Source organism: Lycorma delicatula, chromosome 7, assembly GCF_047948215.1.
Source record: "Lycorma delicatula isolate Av1 chromosome 7, ASM4794821v1, whole genome shotgun sequence".
Lineage (NCBI taxonomy): Eukaryota > Metazoa > Arthropoda > Insecta > Hemiptera > Fulgoridae > Lycorma > Lycorma delicatula.
Window position 1 is genome coordinate 10,877,326 of NC_134461.1, and position 20,715 is coordinate 10,898,040.

The 20,715-nt window shown below is 35.0% G+C and overlaps 1 protein-coding gene across 2 annotated transcripts in view; it reads left to right on the top strand.

The window, feature by feature from the left end:
- The window catches only part of LOC142328072 (phosrestin-2-like), a 726,802-nt gene that overhangs the window by 661,483 nt on the left and 44,604 nt on the right, over window positions 1-20,715 (top strand). The gene's annotated exons all lie outside the window — the stretch shown is intronic.

Sequence of the window (20,715 nt, forward strand, 5' to 3'; positions counted from 1 at the left end):
CAGGGAAAGGAAGGACGCAATGAAAGTGAATTTACCTTTTAATTCGTATTGATACAGAGCCGCTAATCTATATAACAAGTGCAAATAATTAGACGTCTCTATCGTAGCCCGATAAATGAACACGTTTAATAATATAAAATTACACTTAAAACCCCTACCGCCGATTATTGAACGAATTAGAACGATTATTTAAAATGTTTAAATTAAAAAACAATTTAACTCTGCACAACCTACCTCTATATCTTAATGAATCGTCAGATTCAACCAGGAGTCACTCCTTCCTCCAGGCAAGAGAGTATCTTTTTTTTAATAGGAATTAAAACTTCTTTAATTCACAACAGTTCAATCGTTCTTAACAAATGAAATATATATTAAATTCACTTTTAAAATAAATAACTACAAAATATAAAAAATTTGGATAACAAGGAATAACCTACGATCATCATCTGGTGTTCTGTCTGGCGGTCCCTTACGCCACCGTTGTCTCCATCGATTGCTGTCGCAAGTCTTCTCCTTCTTCCCCATGATTTTTTTTTAGATCTTCATCACATCTATCGACTATTAACTTCACCCCTCTTCTTTCTCGCTTCCTTTCTTCTTCTGCTAAGCGTTATGTTAATTAAAAATTCGAAAGTTTCATTTGTAAAATGATTTACGGGAGCGAAAAATGAAAAACTAGTATTATAAAATTGAGGACTTCTAAAAATAAAACAAACCGATACATTACGGCTAAAATTTTCTTATTCTATTTAACCTTACCTCCCCGACGAAAATTTTTATAACTGTATATTGCGTTTGATAGAAACAAAAATTTTAATTTGGTTAAAGGAAAAGGATAAAGTATTTCTTTTAGTTTTGAAAAAATTAATTTTTTACGATTTCAAAACCGTGATATTCAAATTAACTTCAAAGTATAAGCCGCTATTTTAAAATAATTTTTAGTATATAATGACATAATTACGGATTTTAACTTACTGAAGCCGATCTCTGTGGCGAAATGGTAACGTCTCGGCCTTCATCCGAGGTCCCGGTTCGAATCCCGGTCGGGCATGGCATTTTTCATACGCTACAAAATTCCATTTCCATATCCCAGGAAAGCTTCAAGCTTATGTGACGAAATCATCGGGTAAAAATAAATAAATCATCTGTAGTATGAAATTCTTTTTGGAAATTTGAAATATTATATTTTTTGAATAAATGCGACATTAATATAATTCGTAATAATATCGGGTAAGACAGTCTTCATAATACAAAGCCCTCTGTAGAAAACTATTTGAACTATTTGATACCTTATTTATTATTTAATAAACTTTGATAACAGATTGTAAGTTTGATCGTAAAAAAATCAACCTAGAAAATTTTGTGATACAGAGTAATACTTAAAACCGAATTGCTACAAACCAAACACCGGTTACTGTATGTAACATTTTACGAATTAAACGTAAAATGAAAACGTAGAATTAACTAAATTCTGTATCTACAACGGTAAAAGTTTACATATTAACCAGATTTTTACAAAGTATGTACGTAGAAGCACCCTGCACAGCGACGCAATTTTGTCCTCAAATGATCACACATAGTCACCCGACACAAAACATTGTTGTCAATGCCGTCGATTTCTTGTCGAATCGACAGTGTGAGGATTTCATTCGTAAACTCTATCCTTCAAATAGCCCCGAAGAAAAACTCGGTCACCGCTCTCTGCTGACAGTTCGTTCTCTAAAAAGCCGCGTGCACGCGCGCTACTGAAACGTTTGACGTGCGACACGTTTCTTCGTCTTGTTAGAAGAACCCGTACTCTTTTTCACGATCCTTAATCGACTTAGAAGCTTCAAAAATTGTACTGTACACTTCTGCAGTGACAGTCGGGTTAAAAAATGTTGCCCCCGCTACACGTTTACCAGTAACAGCACACCGCACACAGATTTTCTCATCCCTGAAGTGGAGGATCAAACAACCGGTGAGGATTTTCATTCATCCGATACCTGGTGTTGTAGGAATTAATACGCCCATCTAAATTAAACCGCACCACCCTACCTCGTCTGACGTAAAATAGAGCAACGGGTCTGTCATCGACAATTATTTCGGTTTGTCTGTTACACGATACGATTTCACAATTAAATCGTGAAGAATCTTACGGCAAGGCGTGTATTTTACACCGCGTTTACTCGTTTATCATTAAAATAGTTCACTTTATTTATAGCTCACTTATTTATAGTATATAATAATAGTTTACTTTTATTTATTTTTTTTTTAAGAAATTAGTAAAAATAATATTTTATCTTTTTCTTATTTTTAATTTTATCAGTCGTCTCACAGTACTAAAAATGTCGGGAGACTAACTGTACCTCCTAAACTAATTTTTTTTTTTTTTAATAGTACGTGTGTAAGAAATTATATCAGGATTTTAAAGCTATTTACTATCTCTTAACTTTTATTTACAGTGATGAATAGTAAATAACACGAAAGAGTAACACTTTCTTCCTACAATTATTCAATGCGACCGACTTTCGTCAACGGTACGGTACGCATCCAACCGATAAAAAAATCCGTCCCGTACTTTAACCGGCATGTGTGGTGGTAATGGAAGGGTCAGCTGCTTCAGTTCGGCGTCTCAAATCGGGTAGATTAGTAGATAACGGGTCGTGTACAAACCCGCACGGGAAAAAATCACGCGGGATCAAATCGGGTGACCTTAGAGGCCACCGCAAATAAGGTGTGTAATCGTACACGTACCTACCTATTCGCCGGTCGGGAAAACGGTCATTCGATCGATCCCGTACAGAGTTATTTCGGCGAGGAGAAGCAACATCTTGCTGCCAAATAAAATTTTCCGGTCCGTCTTGCAATCGAGAAAACAGCCGAACACGTAGAATATCCAAATAAACAACTCCTGTTACGCTCGCTTCAACGAAAAAAGAAACGGCTCATAAACTTGCCGACAAAACGCAAAACCGTTTAATTTTGGGAAGCCCCTTTCGCATTTTAAAAATTCATTTGGATTTTCCGACCTTCCAGATACGAAAATCAGGTCCGTGACTTTAACCGCTAATATGAAATGACTCGTCGCTAAACAAGATACCATCAAAAAAGTCGACGTCTTCATGCCGTAATATTTCGATCGCGAAGTCGGAAGCTTCAAAGCTTGTAACATCTGTAAACGGTACGGACGCATACGTAAGCGTTTCTGTATAACAGCGCACACTTAACATCGCTAAATCGCAGCCGGGCTTCCTAACAGATTTTTTTTACGACTACGCAGGAAAGAATACCTGACGCGTTCAAAATTTTCTTCAGACACTCTCAGTCGTTTCGTACTCATCCTTTTAGATAGATAAGTAGTACCCAATCGTTTCAAACCGATTACGCCATCGATGAATTTTATTGTCGCTCGGAGGATCATCTTGAACTGTAACTACGGGTTTATGTCATTTAGAGGTCTACCTCTCTTTTTGAAAAAAAAAATGTTTTTTTTCATTATTGCATTATTATTAAATATTTTGAAATAGGCTGCTAAAAATTAAAATTTAGAGAACCAGCCGCAATTCGAAAAGTAATTTACATTTACGTACGATAACATAACGAATGACTTTATATACAAACTAACATTGATAGTCGCCCTACATTATTAATAAGGAATGAATTAAATCTATATGACGTCAAGCTATACAAACTAATGAAAATGTACTTAACTACTCGCGGGAATACAATTTCTCCTTCAGGATAAATTTAATACCGAACTTAACCGACAAACAAACTAATACTACCTTATTATATTGTTAATTAATCTTATACATCATTTATTCGTATTTATAATTTACAAGCGCTTGCGTGCACGCATACGCGTAAACGTACAAACAACAAAAACTGAAATATACGGCACGGATTAAATTGAATCCGTTTTTGCTACTTTACGGTTAGTTATATTTCATACAGTATATAGTTTCAGATTTCCGGTGCGTCGTATAAATAAAAGTTAATAATAATTAAACTATTCCGTTTAGAGAACTCCTGGATACCGGTTAAAAATGTTAATTTCGACCTTGCGGTGTAAAATGTTCAGTTTTTATTACCGGATTATTTATTTGATTAACGATAAAAATTGAGAAAGAAACAATCATATAGGAAAAATAAAGAGAACGTGAAGAAATACAGATCAAAAAACAAGAAGATAAATATGAAGAGGAAAAAATGTTAAGAACAAGGGAATAATAAAAAAATTAAGAGAAGATGATAAATATAAAGAGGAAGAAAAAGACCAAGGAAAGAATAAAAAGATTAAGAGAGGATGATGAATATAAAGAGAGAGAAAATTTGAAAACTAGAGAACGTGTACACAGATTAAGATCAGAAGAATTATATCAAACCAAAGAACGATTAAACGATCGGCAACAAAAAACAAATAACGAAATGATGATCGACTCCGATTTAGGGAAAATATTTTCCGGCAATATCAGAGGAGTAATGAACCAAAAAATAGAATTTTTGGAATTTATTAAAGGTCAGGCACGTATGCCTCAGTGTATATGTTGTTTTTGTGAGGGTCTATTTTTCAGTAACTCTGTAGTTAACGTTAAGATAGATAAAATTAACTAGAAAATCAAAAAATAATACGATTCTAAATCAGATGTTTCACCGAATCTATTACATATAAACGTATGTAATAATCCCAATTAATTTACATATACACATTTGTAAAGTACATAAAATTATATTTCACTAATAGCTTCGGATTTTTTCTTTTTTTTTATTGTTATTGAATAATTAGTATTGTATTGTTTTTACAATCACGGGTTCATAATTATTAATAAATCAATATATTTAAATTAAAAAGTTAAAAAAAAAATTAAAAAAAAGGAGATGAAGTCTGATTTGAACCGAAGTGCTTCCTTTGTTACATCCAAATCTTTCATTAAATAAACTTTATTTGGCTGTAACTCTGGAATCGATGAAAATAAGTACCGGTGATGAAATACCGTTGAAAATCTCTCAATGAGGGCTTATTACTGCGGTTAAAAAAATGTTCAAAATACAGAGTTTTGAGATTTTAGACTTTTTTTGGACACTTTTAGTTCGGTCGACCGCAATCAAAAAGGAAGGTGCACATGTTACAACGGTCCTAAATTCAAAATTTCAACATCCTACGGCTAATCGTTTTTGAGTTATGCAAGATACAAACATCACGCCGAAAGTAGTCAAAATGGATTCAGGGACGGTCAAAATGGATATCTCCGTTGAAATCTGAAAACCGAAATTTTTCGCTATCACAATACTTCCTTTACGTCGTACAAGGAAGTAGAAGAAATAAGCCGATGTCACGTAACGAATCAATAGTTATTTATAAAAGTCCATAATCTCGTTGAAATAGTTTATTTCCATTTAAAATTTTTTTTTTAATATTTCCAACAATTTTTCACATTTTAATTTTTTCAGCTGTACCTCTTATCACTGTTACAGCAACTCGCTATAAACGGAAAATAAAGCGATCGGCCAAAATTTTTTAATATCGTGGTTTTTGCTAATATCTACATTTCAAGAGTCCCTCGATCAAAAAAAACACTAAAAAAGGAATAGAAATTTCCAGAACACGTATGTACGTACGTAAACGTGTTTGCCTTTATTTTGATTAATCTGTGCAGACTAAAAAAACATAAGTTCTTCAAAAACGGCTCGAACATTTTTATACACGGGGCGTTGATGGCACTAAAATTTTGACAAAATCAAAAAAGAGGAAACGGTAATGTTTACCGATTTAATTTTAATGAATAACATGCACCAGATCGAGCCACCTAATTGAAGTAAATAATTATTCCAGAAGATAAACTTTTAAGTCCCGAAAAAGGGGTTGAATGGGACTCGTACTTAATATATCAGTTTTTTTTTTAATTTTAAGTTTCAAGACTGAAAATCCAGTATTAAAGCGAACATGGGAATTTTTGTAGAAAGCGGGTCGCACGGGATCTAACTTAAAATTTATTATTTTTTTTTCAATTTCTGCCGCTTTATCTCCGTTTGAAGTTATCGGTGTTATTAAAAATGTAATTTGAGGTGTTATTAAATGTAATTTCGGGCCAAGGGTGTCAAACGGGGCAAAAATCTTTTTCGTAAAAAGTTTGATGTTATTAGCAATTATATTATAAATACGGTATAAATTTTGATGATAAAAAAGTAATTTGATCGAGACGAGTTACCGAGCGGTTTAATTTTTTCACAATTTTTTTCTTAATATCATCGCATAACTAAATAATTTATAATTAAAACCCGTATGAAATATTTCAAATAGAAATCTGACTACGGCAACATCGAAAATGTTACGCAACCTTTTGCTGTGTTTTTTCTTTTGATAATTTTATTTTTTTTAATATTGTAAAATTTACCTTGAAGTAAATTTTAAAACTAAATAGTCTTCAAAAGAGGGGAAAAGCTCCGTTGTAAATAAATTATAGTTAAAAAATATCCTAATCGTAAAGTCATCCTGAAATTTTCGTTAATAGATAACAATCTATTAGAAATCTTTGTTCCAAACTTCCCAGATAAAATTATCCATTTTGCATTATTATTTTCAGGTTTAAAATATTGTTAAGTATAATATTTACATTGTAGAATATAACAGGAGAGAAATATTACGATCGGTTAAAAAATAAATACTTCTTATCTTGTTTATTTCTGGAACTTCTAAAGTACTTTAAGTTCAAAAACGCCGTTATATTCAAGAATTCTATTTATAAGCACGTCTGCTGACCTCTGTGCTTATATCTCGGCAATGTTTTTAACCTACCGATGTGAAATTTTATGTAGCGACTTGCGTATTCGAAGAAAACTTAATTTGGTAAAATTTTTGAAAAATCGAATAAATGAGAGGAGATATTAAAGGGACGGGTATAACTTCACGAGAATTGAATTTAAACTATAATAATGCGCTGAATATTTTTATAAAAAGAACCGTATCTACGATATTCTTATAAATATAAGAATAAGAAAGATATTTTAAAAGATTTATTTGCAGTGTACAGCACTTCATCATAACGAAACGTAGATACTAAGAAAGAGGATATGAAAATAATAAATACCTTCAAAGAAAGAGGCGGTATTATAAAAGGTTGTTGAAAATTAGCCGGCTTGATAAAATACGAATCGAAAAGTTTTAAAGGTAAATAGGTAAGGAAAGAAATTCGAGACAGAATCTTGTAGACAAGAACAAGCACCTTCGGCCATAATTTAAAGAGATCACATGTTAAGTTAATTTGGTGGCGAACGGATATGTAAAAGGTAAAAACCGTAGCAGAAGACAAAAGAAAAGGGATGTATAATCGAACAGATAATTAGAGGATGTAGAAAGTAGTAAATACTCTGAGATTAAAAGATTAGCGCAAATAAGAACGGGTGGGAGAACAGCACCGAACCAGACAAACGAACGATCGCAATTAAACAGCATACGTACAGATAAATTTATAGTTTCATAATTTGACATCTACGAGACAATTTGGCGAATTGTCTGTCGATGACATTAAAGCGAATTCGTCTAGGACCTTAAAGGCCATTTCAAATGAAGTTATCCAGGACAGCTTCGCGAAGTAGAAACACCGCTGGGAAAAGTGCATGAGTACGAGAGTGGAGTACTTTGAAGAGGACAAAGACAATAATCTGTAAAATAAATAATAAAGATTAAAAAAATAAAGTTCCGCTATTTTCTGAACACACCTCGTATTATTTCCAGGCAGATCCGGCAGCGTATAACGAAGAGGAAGAGTCGCTTATTAATTTACTTATCGTACCCGAATTCGATTAATTTTTTTGTTTGTTTGGATTCCATTAACCGGCAAGGCAAAATATAATTAAACTAATACTTTTAATCGACGGATTACGTTTTTATTAGCTTATCGTATCGTTGAATGAAATCGACAGTAATTCGAATCGAACTCGACTATATAATAAATAAAGGAAGCGCAGCAAACGAAAGCCGTTCGCGAGGGAAAACTTACTCGCCAGTACAATAGTTAGCCCATTATTAATAAACAAACAAACAGAACATTAGCTACTACGGAAGGTCAATTAACACGACGGAATAACTTTACGTTATTTGTTGACCGGATATTTATCGCAGAATAAAGCTAATTTTCGACATACCCGAAATCATCGTTCATCTATAAACAAATTATTAGCTCGATTTAACACGAGCACAGACAAAAAAGAAACAACATAAATATAAAAAATGTATATAAACTAACCAATTACATTAATCTGACTTTAAATCTAAAATTATTTCCGACCGCTAAACACATTTTACTTTTGCTATTATATATATAATTTTTACTTTCACAACGAATTAGGTAAAATATATTAAAGGAAAAATTACAGCGACAATGACAAAAATGAGGTATCGGGTTTTATATACAAATCTTTACTTCGTATTAGAGTCCAACTAATTCTTCAAGATGAAAAAATAAATTTATATGTATGTGCGGACAAATGAAGGAACGTATGTGTGACGCACAGCTTTTAACTTATATCTCAAGATTGACTAAACATTTGAAAAATGTTTTTCAAATTTGGCTTAAACATTTCTATATCGCCAAAAAACAAATTTCAATTTCTTCAGAGGCGTTTTAGAGAAAACTTTAAAAGCAAATTTTTTACCTACAATGCATATACAAATAATCAAAAAAAAGATTTTTTTTCAAAAGTAAGTCCCCACCTCTCAAAATTGAAATGAATGTTGTTTTTTTCTTCTGCTTTATCTCCCTTTTGTTTAAACATTTTTTTTTAATTTTTTTTGAAAGTAACATTATATATACATCTATATTCTACCAAGAAATGTCTACATTTTTTTTAAATTATTGACCCCGAATCTAAAATGTGATGAAAAATGTTTTTTGAATAATTTTCTTTTGGTTATATTTTATTTATAAGTGTAAATTGTTGTTTATATTAACTTATATGATTACAAAAAAGAAGTTTTTTAAACTTGTTAGTGAATTGTTTTACAGCACATCCCGGTAACCGAAGTAATTTTGCCTTACCTGCAATTTACTTATTGTTTTCTAAAAAGATGAAATTATTTTATTACGTGTGATTTGACCGGCGCAGTCGAGAAAGTCTCGCAATACTTAGCCACCGGCTTTTTATATAAAGTTTTAGATAATAAACTGCTTTACAACCTTACATAGGCTATAATAATTTTATTATCATTAATATTTTTTTACATCGGTTTTTTTTGACTACTTTATGCACTTCATTTCTTAACCTTTTCATACCAAAATATTTTTCTATCTTCAATCACAAAACACCATCGATACGATACTACTAGGTGAGGTATAATCGAGTTAAAAACGAAATTATTTTTAATTTTCTAGTAAAATGAACGTTCAATTTTTTTTTCAACAAAAAAACACAAAATAAAAAAAAGATTACGAAATTGTTTGGAATAGTAACGCTTAAAAATTAAAATCATACAATTAATCGATAATGAAGGACAAGGATAACCTTGATCGTAGGAAACAATTTTTCATACGAATTTACGCGTTTCAAAATAAATAAATAGCGGTAAAATACAATTTCCGATGAGAAAAGAATCATTTAGGTATGAACAAACTCGATTAGAAATCCGATAAAAATCATTTCCATAGCTTCCCTTTTTTTCTAGTAATCCTTTTTTTGAACGGGGGAGATGTTTGCTTAACGAATAAAAAAATACGGACGACATTATTGAATGTCAAAGGGAAAAAAAGGATAGATAAACTCTTAACAAGGGCAGAAACAACAAGATCGGCGAACTAAGAGGTGTAAGATAGAGAACGAGAGATAGAAAAAAACGGAAAGAGAACAGTAACAGATAGACAGAGATAAAACGGTCGCACGGGGTAGTACAACGACACGGAACATCGCTTGAAGCTATTTTCACGGACGGCAGTGAAAAATTTTACCGGATTTTCCACGCACTGATTTTTCGTTTTGATCTTTAAAATTGAAAAGATTCGTAATCTCATATCCCTATTTCATTTTTTTAACTCCATCTCATCCGTATTTTTATCCCCCGCAATAATATATAATCTAATGTTACGATAAGAAAATCTATTTACGATTAGTTTTTGAATTATCCGATCGTACATCTCATCTACTGTACCCGTATTAAACGCTACAACACTAATAGCAGTATAGTCGACCCGACGTGAATCGCAAATCCCTTTGGTAAACTACGAAACCGCTGTCAAGAATAACGAACGTTCCGATCCTGACCTAGGGGAAACAACCGCTATGTGACAGTTGCGGTTGCCACGCCGCCCCCTTCGTACCTAGCCCCTACGGGCTTTACCGGAGGTCATCTTCAAAACCTAGGCAAAAAGCATCTCTCAGCCTTGTTCTTGCCCGATGAGGATGCCACCGATGCGAATGCCATTCCCAACGATGTACTACTATCCCTAAAAAACAACAAGACTAAAAACAAAACACACCTTACGTTAGTCTAAAACAAGACTGAATAAACAAAATATGGAAAGGAACAAAAAACCCATTACCTTCCCCCGAAGGTTAAAGATTGAGTTCAACACGCAATTACAACAAAACAAAAACCAACACAAACTTACAAATTACCAAAAAAATAAAACAACAACGCGGGAAGGCCCAGGCGGTACCCTAAATGCTCTAGGCAATCCTTTCTTTTGCCAAATAGTGTATAAAATTCTCAACTATTATCGATACGGAGATCCAGCGCCGACCCGATAATATCGAGCTGACAGATAGCCTCAGTGCGTATCAACTCATATTTTGAACAAACATACAGAACATGATGTACATCGTCCAATTGTCCGCATTGCGGACACATCTCTGAGCCCAAAAGGCCGAACCTCAGCAGCCTGTCCCGGAAAGCGCCATGCCCAGAAAGATCAAGTACTTATTCGGGTGTACCCAACAGGTGCCCTGCAAACTAACAGTAGGAAACAGACCGTGCGTATAACGTCCGCCCTGTGCCCCGTCTATCTAGCCTGCCACAAAGCATTACCGTATTGTTCAATATCCCGAACTTTGTCAGAAGTAAACTCGCCTAACTTCCTGGTGACATAATGCTGTTGCCACTCTGACGCAATCAGATCTGTCGGTTTCACGCCCGCAATCGCCAAGCTCGCCTCCCGCGAAATCGTACGGTAGCCACCCGCTACCGTTAAAAGTATAAGGCGTTGAGTCCTCATCAATATGTGCCGACAGCTTTCACACTTTAGCCTATCCGCCCAAACAGGCGCCGCGTGTAGCATAACTTCTTCGCAGACGCCCTTATACAAGATACTCACGGTCTTAAAATTAATACCCAAATCGGAATTGACCACACGCCGAATACCAAAATAGACACTATGGGCTTTCTCCGCAACGTAGTGAAGGTGCATCTTGAATTGCATTGTCTCATCGAGAAACACCCCGAGGTATTTTTGGGCCTGAACTTTTTTTATGCGCTGGCCTGCCATCGAAGCGCGAACCTGCCGCCTCACTACCAAACGGCCTTTGAGGAGCATATTGGTCTTCTCCTGGCTGAAAGTCATAAGTCATCTTATGTTGATGACCCCACAACTCGAGTACCTTGCAAGCCTAAACGGGTCGGAACTCAACCTCCCTACAGCAGCATCCTTAGACCAGCAGGAGTCCATTATCAGCATAAGCGACAATGCGACACTCGCTGGGCAACCTCAGCCGCAGAAGAGAATCGAACTCCACCACCCACAACAAAGAACCTAACAGTCTGCCCTGGGAACATCCCTTGAAACGCTTGTTACCTACCTCATGCCTTCATTCTTTCTTTCTTTCTTTTTCCTGTTTAGCCTCCAGTAACTACCGTTTAGATAATTAGATAATTCTTCAGAGGCTGAATGAGGATGATATGTATGAGTGTAAATGAAGTGTAGTCTTGTACATTCTCAGTTCGACCGTTCCTGAGATGTGTGGTTAATTGAAACCCAACCAGCAAAGAACACCGGTATCCACGATCTAGTATTCAAATCCGTGTAAAAATATCTGGCTTTACTAGGACTTGAACGCTGTAACTCTCGACTTCCAAATCAGCTGATTTGGGAAGACGCATTAACCACTAGACCAACCCGGTGGGTTACCTACCTCATGCCTGCTCTTGCGGAACAGCACATCCCGATAACTGAAGTAACTTTGCATTACCTGCAATTTACTTACAGTGCATTCTCTTGTTTGCAGCTGATAAATGGCCGAGGGCCACCACAAATTGTTAAACGCGCCTGAAATGTCTAGGAAAATTCCCAGGACATATTCCATCTCACTAGTCGTCATTACACTCATCCCACAAAGTATGGCGTCCTCAGTACTTTTACCGGGACGAATCCCGTACCGGTTCTCCATCTATAAGCCACGCGAGGTGAACCTCTCATTTACGCGAAGGTACAGAACCTTTTCAAAGACTTTGCCAATAACCGGTAGTAACGTCAAAGGCCTATACGACAAACTAACAGTGGGATCCTTGTCGCCACCTTTACAACAATTTAACAAACCCCTTCTTCCAACAAACCGGGAAGCATCCACCAAACAACAATTTATTGAAAGTACGTGTGATGATTCTTACGCTTACCCGTACCGAGGGAACAAGGAGCTCCGCCGTTATTCCATCATCAAAACTTGGGACCTTACCCCTACCTAAACTACAGATGGCTTGACGCACCTTGGCCTCAGTAATTTCCAAAGACAACGCTCTCCCACTAAAACGAGCAACCTACGCCACACCCGCAAATGGTATGCGGTCTCCCCAGTCTCGTTGTCGTCAGACAGTAAATCGTCTAGTTATCTGTGCAAGATTCCAGACGTACCTGAAACCGCACCAAGCCTGGTCTAGAGAGTCCTTCCTTCGTTTGTGTCCCAAACCCCTACATACGGCTCCCTAGGGAGTCTTGTTCCGCTGCTCGTGCACAAAGGAACGCCAGGATTCCCTTTTCGCCGTACGAACCTTATGAAAGCAGTAAAATCTGCGGTCCCGGTATTCTGCAACAAAGACCGCCCACCGCTCAGGATCACCCTCACGTTGATACGCTCTCCTTAAGCGACATACAGCCTGTTTCAAGGCTGACAATTCCCTGAACCGCCACGGAGCAAGCCTCTCTCGACCTGAACCGCAGGGAATCGAGCAGTCAGCGGCCAAGATGAAAACCGCCGACAAACTCTCTGCTAGGTCTTTCATTTCCAAAGACTCCAGACCCCGATCTAAATTTCGAAGTCTGGCCTGCGTTCCTATCAGGGCTTACTAGGAAAGGTAGGGGTGAAGCGATTTCCCGTTCGTTACCTGAATATACTGATAGATATCGGCACGCCAAATCCACCGAAACGCAAGTGATATTCAGCCCCCTAAAAATGTTATATTCGCTATTTTCATCTTACAGACCGGCTATGTAATTATAGTCACAGAAAGCAGCCGTCTTCGATGCCTCTCTGTACCTTTCACCGATTTTTCTTGTATCTCAGTTACTTTACACGCGTTACAACTGTAAAAAGAACGGATCAGATAGCGTAAAGAAAAACGTTTGACGTTCTTTCTGTTAAGATACAACGCGTAGTTTACAGTTACAAGCCGATAGATAGATTTTATCTGTCGTACAGAATAAATTGTTTCAATGTATACCGAGATTTATGTTAATTAGTATATTTTCGATTCTTTTTATACGAGTCCGTTTTAAAATATACATCCATAGGGGTTGTAAAAAAATCTCTTCCGAACAAACACGAAACAAAACTCGTATACAATTTTTATTTTTAATTATATGAAAATTTACAATTTTTGAAGCGTTACTTTTCATACCTTCAAACTTTCCTCAGTTTCAAAACGCATCCTCAGTTAGCATGCCAGAAAGTAACGAAACGGTTTTTCTTTTCAAAACGAAGGTCCATTTCCGTTAAAATTGAATACATTTCCCGTTAAAAATTAAAAATAAATTCCACGAAAATCGAATAAAATGTTATTTTCGATCGTTGAAATATGAAAAAAGATTTATTGTTTAATCTGTAAAGTGCAATCTGAGATTATAATTCAAGGGAAAACGTAACAGAAATTGTTTAAACTTCCATAATTAAAATAGCTATGTCTAATAAAAAACAAATTCATGCGGCAAGTTTTCTAGGAAACATAATTTTTTCTGTTCAAGCGTAACCCAATACGTTCTGAAAAAAAACAAGATAATATATACAGAACAGTGGATGCATTAAAATAATGTTTGCTTCATTTTTACATAAAACATCTAGATAACAACGAAAATAAAACACATAATGCTGCTATAAGTTAACCGGTGTAGTTTTAAAAAATTAAATCCGCCGAGGACGCCTTCCTTATTCGATTTCATAAAATCGACAGCCGTTAACCTGAATTAATAAATAATAACAATAAATTCCTCGCCGTCTTTCTTTATTTGGCCAAAACCTTTAATACAGTTCCCACTCTACAAAACGGTCGAAATTTAAACCTCGAGTTTTGAATTATGTTACAGGAGAATTTCTTTCTTATTGTATGTAAATGATCGGCAAAGCTAAATATCGAGACTATAAAATAAACTTTACAGATGAAACAGTTTTATTATAGAAATTAGTAAAATATTTGGATAAGTGTATTTTTGCCAACAATGACGCGATGGAAATCTCTTATCTCTAAATCTAAATAAAACTAAATACATCATATTTTCACCGTCTTAGTAATCGCCTTGAATTCAAACTTTATTCTTATAATCAGAAAAATTTGTAGATGTAAATATCTTTGGCCTTCTTTGGAAGAGGCAATAATTGAATATTACCGCGGATGAAAATCTAACGTTTAAATCTCTACATAATTTAAAATCCATCTCGCGCATATTTTATAAACCGTATAAAGTTCAAAGTTTAAGTTTTGTGTAATAAAGATTTAAATCCGCATACCCAGCGTCATTTCAATTAATATTAAATATGAGCAAATTCAAGTATAGAAGACGCTAAGTAAAAACATTCGAAATCGATAAAAGACCAGAACAAACAGTTTAAATGTCGATAAAAACTAAAAATCGATAAATTTCTCTTTGAAATTGAAGAAGCATTCCTTTCAATAACCGAACACATTTCCCGTTAATTTTTATTAAAATAGTTCGTAAACTACTGTCGGAGAGAATATAAACGAACACAAACAAATAATAGTCACCGATCGTTTTGCGATTAACTGTCGTCATCGGTGCGGACACAAATATTCTTATTTAATACACGCACATCGCGTCTTAATTAGTTAATCGACAAAAGACCCACGCTTTAGACCTATCCGATAAATTAGTTCATCAAACCGTTTGTTCTTAATTTACGATACCTATTTACCAAATTTAAATACATAGGTGTAAATAATTATTAATTAATTACTGCTACTATTTAAAAATACATTTAAAAGAGGAAAGAAATTATTACGGTTAAAAAGAGAGAAGTGGTGAAAGCTAAACTTGCGATGTTGTGAGTGCGTGCAGCATTCACAAACTCTTGTTGTAGTTGTTGACATTTACTGTATAAATGTGTAATAGTGTGTGACACTTCACTCTAGCGACTGACTTAATTAATTAACCGCACACATATTTGCCACGGACACATACGAGCCAAAACGAGAGGAAATCTGTATGTATGTGTGTGTGTGTGTGTGTATGTTCATATATATATATATATATATATATATATATATATGTATATACAACCACTGTAATTAGCTGTCGACACTGATTGAGAATTACCACTGCAAACAACCAACCACACACCGACAAAATAACAAACATATAACCGACCGACCGACAAGTCGTTCACGTATTGCGGTCACCATCTGGCTTCTAATTTAGACGATTTTAAGTTCAATTCCCAGCAAAGACCGGCAATTTATCAATAATAATCTATCCTCTTCTCGCTGATATACATGTCTGCGTTCGATTCGTAAAGAAAATCGATAAATTAGTAGTTCAATAATTTATCGATCGACTCGTCGATCAAAATATAACTCAAAAATATTATAAGGATCGATAATAAACTTCTCTGTTTTTTAAGGGGCTGAACAAAAATTTTCCTTTTAAACGTAAATTATAAAAGTACGTGATAGACGAGTGTTTTGAATGCTGCAGACGAATGAACCCTTTTTAAAAGTTATTGTTATTAAGATAGCAATTACTATTATATTTTCTGCCAAGAACACTACGATTTCTATGTCGAATACCGTTTTCCTTCCTTAACGTCATTTTATTATTGTATATTAACGCGTTTCGGAATAACTGCGTTGTCGAAACATATAACGGAGTTATTCCGATACGCGTCAACATATAATAAAAGAATGAAGCTAAAAAAGCTAAACGGTACTCGACATAAGACTTTTAAAGGTTCGGCTGTACCCTAGGCTCTACGTTATACCTTATATATAATTATCGAACAAAAAACAATACCTAGGCGGAGTCCCTCTTAAGTTATCTCACAAATAATACCAAAATCGGAATTATTCGAACGGGTTTCTCAAACTTAAGCCGCTGTCCAGTTGACGTCTAAGCGAAAGCTACAGGTCATAAACACAAAATTGCCGGGTAGAGAGAGATAAAGTCGGCCGAGAAAGCCTTTGTAGGCGCAAACAAGCCTATAGAAAAGAGTAGCCGAAGTAAAACCGTTTCCAGGAATTAGATTCCGTTAACGATCCTCAGGAGATCAGGGTATCTTAACGTAGTTCGACGCCAGCGCATTACCGATTAACGATTTTATAACGAGCGGTATGAAAATATACCGTAGTATATTTCAGATATACGAAAAACTGAGAATAATCTCAGGCTACGTTAAGAAAAATCCTTAACGTTACACGATCCTAAAACTACTCCACTCCTTTTTTTAATTTTGTTAAAAATCGATTGCCATCGTCGGCCCATGTATAGAGCTTTTTTGAGCCGTTTTCGAAGATATGTCGAGCCGGCCGGTAGATATTAATGAAAATACAGGCCGACGCAAGTAAGCACGTATCTTCCTGAAATTTTTACAACTTTTTTTTCCGTATTTTATTACTAGGGGGATCTTATCACGTCTACAAAAACTCCGATGCGTAAAATTTTGGCTTTACGGTTACGATGCCGCATTTACAACAAATTAGCCGTGCCCGGGATAGAAAGAAATCGTAACAAATCTTGAAAGCGTAAAATAAGCATCGTTTTCAAAATATTGATTGCGGGTTCCTTTACCGGGTAATCGGTAACGACTTTTACTCCGAATAAATTTTCACGAAAGGAAATCGAGCTTAATTTATAAAGAGAATAGGTATTTACTTTCGTACAAACGCTGTTTTTCTTTTTTCTTTTACGTGTTTGGATTTAGAAATAAAATAAAAATTATTAGTTACTTAAAACGTTTTATTTGTTCCCGGGTTATGTTATATCTTTCTCTTTTATTTAAATAAAATAATACATTTTTACTTTTTTTTTTACATACGCAACGTTTAACGAACTCCTTTTAAAATTCAGGCGTGTGTTTGTGTATGAGGAAGAGACAAGGGAGAGAGAAAAGCAAAAATCGAGAGTGTGAGAAAGTTGAACGAAAGCCAAAGCAAAGAGTACGAGAGTGAAGTAAAAAGGCGCTGGTAATTGAAGTTCATTAAATAAAATTTACAATTCCTTGAAATGACAGTTTCGTGTTATTCCGTTTTCTTCTTTTTTCATTATAACAGTAATTTGGCGAAAAGTATAAATAAAAAAAATAAAACGATTTTTTATTATTAAAATCTAATGTTAAGAACCAATCTTAATAAATTTTAATAACTTTGCTATAGCGTAGAAATTACACTGTCATCGGTAAAAAAAAAGTAGCATACCGCGAATACTAAAACCGTAATCGGTAAAGCGGATTCCCGTTGCCTTCATCGAACCGGATATCTGTTTTACGTCAGCATACCGATCGAGCGCGCTGAAACGAGCCGATAGTCAAACGTTCAAACGTACAACGTTACTCTGTTCACCGTATAGATCGGCTCTTCAGAAAACATCAAACATTGCGAGACAAAAAAAACTCTTGCGACACGATGTCTGTTTACCTCTGACGCTTTACGCGCATCACAGACGTACGAAAGACCGGGAACGCTATAGTACAAACCGATAATAATTTAATGAAAATGTTGAACTTATTCGCTAAAATTGATTTTAATAATTTTTTTTTCTTGATGATATCGTCACATAAGGTTGATCGGGACTCGAACCTGGGTCCTGTGGATGAAAAGCCGAGACGCTACCGATCGCGCCACGGAGACAAAAATCGAAATTTAAAAAGAATTTGATTTTTTCTTTAAATTTGGGAGCTCCACCATCGTAAGAATCTATTAAGTTATTTTAGAAACTATCGTCTAATACAATACGTTTGGAGGATTAAAAACTAGAAATTAGAAAAAAAATTGTTTTAGGGGCTCCCGTACACAACAGAAAGCATTCGAGTAGATTTAATGTTTAAGAAAACACCGTAAGTGGAGATAATAAATTTAAAAAAAGGTTCTAAAATTGCTTAAAAAATCCAAAGATACAACCGGTAGTACTAAATAAACAAAGTTATAATTTTCTAGGAAGCGGTGAAAATATTTTGCCGACTATTTTTTCAAGAAATCGTACAATAAGAGGTATCAAAATAATTAATTTTTTTACATTTTAAACGCGATATGTAATTTTCGAGGTATTTAAATTTAAAATAATTTTTTGTTACCGTAGACCAACGGAGCGGGATGAGTAAAAGGTTTTTATAATGTTCTGAAGGCTTACGAATGTATTAAATATAAATGCGACAAATTCCCATCGACTCTTTTTCTGAAGCAAGTTACAGCTAAAAAGATAAGACGTGTAAAGTCTTAAACGTTTTTTTCTAATTAGTAATCTTGATGAAAAAACGTAATATTTGTAAGAAAGATTTTGCCTAAGTCGCCCCAGAAAAGATTTGAAATTTTATTTCGGCCATGCCTTATGCAGTTTTTGCAAAAATTTAATACATTCTCTGGAGCAACGGAATAAATTTAAAAATACGCAAATTATTCACGATTTATTTTTTTTGTTAAAAAAGTTATTTTTAAACGTCTCCTTACCAAAACTTGTATAAATACCAATTTTTTTTAAGCGATCTATATACTCTCCTGTTATATCTCTATAGTCGGGAAAATAAAATAATGAAAGATGACGACAGAGTTGTAGGATTTTTCCGTAAAGCGGCTAAAGCCGCATTCCAGGAATAACTTAATTTAAAATATTTTTCGTTTTATTGAAATATAATATTTTTTCGTTTATTTAATTCAACGATTCTGAGTAAAGCGTGCGCGCGCATACCGCATTTCATTCCCGCGAGTGTGGCGGTACTAGCGGCGACGGTCGGCACTAACTAAACTAAGTTATTTCACAACTTACACAAATTTCGCGTTTATACGGTAAACAGAGTGGTGTAGCCATTTAGGCTTAACGCACCAGATACCGAGTCAACCGGGCGATCGAGTTCGAGACCCGGCCAGACCAAGTTATATATATATATATATATATATATATATATATATATATATATATATATATATATATATATATTAAACGAACACGATTGAAAGTTTAATAAAAACAAATGAACAAAATGTTAAACGAATGAACAAAACTTAACATGAACGTTTTACGAACAAAAAGTTTAATTAACAAAATGAACATTACGGAACTTCACAAAATTTAACCTTTCCTTTTACCCTTCACCCTTTCCCCCTTTCCTTTTTTCCTTTTTCTCCTTTTCCCCATTTTCCTTTTTCCCGTTTCATTTTACCATATTCCCGTTCCCTGTTTCCCTTTCCCCTCTCCATTTCCCTTATCTTCACCGTTTCTCTTTCCCTTACGTCCCTTTCCCTTTTTCCCCTTCCCCTTTTTTCCCCTCTCCATTTCTTTTCCCCGTTTTTTTGTCTCCATTTTACCCTTCTTCCTTTTTACATTTTTCGATTTTCCCGCGTGTAAATCGGTCAAGTATGTTCTTAGTCTATAGTGAACACGCATATCGGAAACACTGAAATGGAATCGTAAAATATTTATTATAGCGCGTGTTGCTTTTACGTCCAACAGATAGCGCTGTTTTTCAAATAAAGTATGTTTTTATCCGTCACAGGTGTGACATCTTACGTACATAAAAACACGCGCTACGAATTCAACGTTGTGTTACAATTTCAAAGCAATCGGTGAAGAACTTTACATTTTTATTTATGTAGATTTAATTATACCCCTCACTTGTGACATCATCACTACATAGCAGAAATCTACAGCAGCATTTTTTGGGGTAAGGGTGCGATTTTACAAAAACATTTTTGCAAAAATTGTTATTTTTCGATCGCTAAAAAATGCGCCTAAGAAAAATATGACCTTAATTAGGTGAAATCTCGAGATACTGAGGATACCTTGCTCTACAGCTTCACCTCCTCCACCTTTTAAGTAGAAAATTTAATGGCAAAAATGCCCCATGTTAGAGATAATCTGACCAAGTTTGGTCAAAATCGGTCTAGGAGTTCTGGAGATATAAAGAGTAATTTTGAGGGCAACACCGAACACACACACACACACATACGACCATTAACGTCCGGAAAATTTCCAACCGATGTTTTGGGTTCCTTAGATGTCGGGTGAAAACTCATATGCCCAAATCGGACCGATCGCAATGCTTTACCTACTAGAGCTATAGCGCTATCTAGACGGAAAAGCCATTACGAATATAGAAGAT